Consider the following 3,621-nt stretch of genomic DNA (forward strand, 5'->3'; position numbering starts at 1 on the left):
ATTTTGCAAACTGGTTTAGTTTAGAGCATTTGAGATATGTATACCAGCACTTGTATGAGTGGTGTATACTGTATATCCGCTTTCCTGTGATATATACAATCGCAGTATCTTTTTTTTCATGCCTACTACACGTTCAGCTCGAACAAATGAATTCTTTACGAAGAGGTTTCAAAAAAATTTATTATTACAAACCGCAGATCCTGTTGTAGCCTATGATTATAAAAACTTCTCTCACGAATTGAAAATGAATTGAACGTAATTTTCATTTCAAAGAAAAACATTAAATTTTAAAAATATTACATTCAATAACCATACATAATACATACGCACGTAAATGGTCACACGCAAAAATAAAATTAAAAGTAAAACGATTTCTAGTGAAATCCTATCAACGTGCTTCTTCTTTAATAAACCCTTATCATCTTATTTAGGTACTGAATTAGCAGTGCTGAAAAAAATCGGAAACATACTGATAATAGAGCAAGGAGAAACAAATATTTAACAAAAAAAAATTCAGTTTGCTAGGGCACGCCATCAATTAAGTTACAGCAGAATATAATGCACATATGCATACAAGAACCTAAAAAATAATTCCTAATTAAATGATGCGAATTCTTCTAAACTTGTACGATTTTAAAGTTGAATCGCTTAAGTAAAATTTCATACACTAAAAAATAATTATTTTGAATTCGGAAAAAAAGTACTCATGTAAATAAAAACTATTTTTGTTTTTAATATTTTATTTGTAAAATGAAAAAAAAAATAATAAAAAAAAAATCGCCCGAGCAGGGACTTGAACCCTGGACCCTTGGATTAAAAGTCCAATGCTCTACCGACTGAGCTACTCGGGCATATAACAATTTAGAACAAAACTTTAATATTTCTGACCGCAAGGTCAAAACGAAAAATAAATTTTGTTTTTGTTATTCTTTTTTTCTTTTTTTTATTATGAAAGAAACAAAAAACGATTTTCATTTTCACGCGATCACAAAAAAAAAATTGATCAACATTGTTCAATATGCTTTTTGACCGCACAAACAAAAAGATCTACCAACACACAAAAACTATCGCATAAAATCTCAGATAACTAAGTCGTATGTATTTAACTGTAAATGTTTTCTATAAATATAATTGAAAAATAAAGATTTTCAAATTATTCTCTCACATCAATTAAAAGCTGAGCAGAGAGAATAATTGTGGAAAACTTTTGCGTTTTGCTTTACAAAAGTTTTTTTTTATTCTCTTGATTTTGCTTAGGATTTCGAAGGTCATTTTATAATTTGTACTCTTTGGTTTTTTAGAAATATTTTTATTTGTTTACATTAATACGTCATATCAGATTTAAAATTAAAATAATGGCTGGAAATTACCTTCAGCATATACATAGTTATATAGGTATGTATGTATGTATATGAATGTATTTTTGTTTTTATACCGTTCTATAAATTACATAATATATATATTTTATATGTATATAGTGAAAGATATATTAATTTCGGCATAGTGTTTGTAACATCTTAAAGGAACCATCTGCAATATGAACAAGAGTTAGGTATATTCCAGTTCAGCACAAACTTCATCTTTGATTGAGACCAGTGCTGCGATATTGAGGGATTTTTCCAATGGAATTTGAATGAAAAAAAAATTGAAAAAGAGAAAAGGAAATTTAACAAAAATACTCGTATATGGGAATTTTTGTAAATCATAATATTTTCACCGTTCCCACTACTAACTGAACGGATACAGATTTTTTAGAATTAAACAAGCTAGACTCCACATGATCTATTTTATATACAAATGTTTTGGAAATTTTTCTACCGTAATAACATTTTGTATGTGGCAAATTATTAATGGCCGTTAGGTATATAATTTGTCACATCTCATTTCATATTTACTGTCTAATTTTGTTGACGGCTTTTTACGTTTCGTGAATTTGGGAATATTTATGGAAATTTTTAAATTGTTTTGTGGGAATATCTAGATTAAATTTTGTATTTTGTGGGAAATTCAAAATTCTTAATATCGTAACACTGGTTGGGATATATTCGTCGGGTCGCACGCTAACTTAAAAGCGAATAAGGCAAAATGCATCAAACTTCAACTTTAAAAAACGTATACAATTCAGTGAGTTGGATCGTTTTTACTTCCTGACATTTATTAATGTGTGAGAAATTATCATAATACTAGTTATACATTTTGAGCATGATTAGTATTGTGATAAGCATAATTTGTATTATTTTACATACTAATGATCGATTATTAAGTGAGCTTTCAATGTGAGGAAACGCTTTGTGTATATACATAAAATTATGTTCATATAGGTGCTAGCTCATAAAAATATTGGCTTTCACATATTTTGTTCGTTCTGTGTTGTTTGCGAAAGATTCTATCATCCGATATCGACAACCATTTGCAAATCTATAACATTGAGGCCATCATTATATATAAAGAAGTGCGGGTAGATAATATTACCAATAAATGACACCCAAAAGAACAATTTTGTGGCTAATCAACAGCTATTGTAATGGCATTAATTTTTTGGGTCTTGTGTATAACTAACATTTCCGAATCTAAAACAATTTCATCCGCTGGGCTTAACGTATTAAGCATTTTACTTGATACAACTGTGCAATACACAATTTTACATAGTTTGTAAAGTATATAAATTCCGTTACGTTTTAATTAAATTTAAAAAATATTTCATACACATTGTTTTTTCATTTGAAAAGGTGCAGTAAAATTTTTTTTTCCTATGAATAATAGAAAATTATAATATTTTAATTCAAAATTTCCATAATATGCAAAATAATTTCCCTAATAGAAATTGAAAGTATGTACAACATAATAATTTCTGTATGCATAAACACACGCAAATGCATAAAAAACGTATTAAAATAGAAAAAAAAAACTTGAAAATTTCTTAATATTAAAGGTAAATGAACTAGTTTTATCTATTTATATGCAAGCATGTACACACATACATGTACGTATATGAATGTAAATTTATACGGATAAGTACAAATCTACTAGTTATCAGTATTAAAACAATATATGTACACTTTGAGCATATTGAGCCGAATGTTGAGCCATTCTTGAGTACCACATAAGCAGTTCATTGGCATTTCACTTCCATACCGAATACATACGCATACATCAAATTGTTTTTTTTTTTTTTTTTGTTTTTTGTTTCTAGAAAAGGGCCCCTTGTAATTTTTTTTATTTTACTCATAAATTAAAAACAAAAAAAAAATGTAATTTCATATTTATCATTTTATGTGAGTGAAATAAAATATGCGATGGCCTTACCATTTCAGTTGTAACAAAGTAAATTTACTTCATTTTATGTACATATATAATAAGAAATTTTAAAGAGATCTTATAACAAAGAAATTGTGAATGATTCCATATACGGACACACGGTTTAACAGTTTGATAAACTTGGTTACGTTGGGAAAACGAATTCATATACGATTTAATTCATCATTCTCAACATTCAACTTCAAAAATTGTTGGAGAACATATTTATATACAACCCAATTCTAAAATCAACTCAATCAATTCCATGAGTAAGTTTCTATAGCATTACTAGCATTTTTTCAATTTATGTTTGACATTTTATGA

At 27.5% G+C, this 3,621-nt stretch overlaps 1 non-coding gene across 1 annotated transcript; it reads right to left on the reverse strand.

The window, feature by feature from the left end:
- Positions 1 to 778: 778 nt before the first annotated feature.
- On the reverse strand, positions 779 to 851 carry Trnak-uuu (transfer RNA lysine (anticodon UUU)). The gene has a single exon. It is a non-coding gene; the product is annotated as a tRNA-Lys (tRNA).
- Positions 852 to 3,621: the final 2,770 nt, after the last annotated feature.

The sequence above is a fragment of the Condylostylus longicornis genome, unplaced genomic scaffold (assembly GCF_029603195.1).
Source record: "Condylostylus longicornis isolate FDR11 unplaced genomic scaffold, ASM2960319v2 ptg000004l, whole genome shotgun sequence".
NCBI lineage: Eukaryota > Metazoa > Arthropoda > Insecta > Diptera > Dolichopodidae > Condylostylus > Condylostylus longicornis.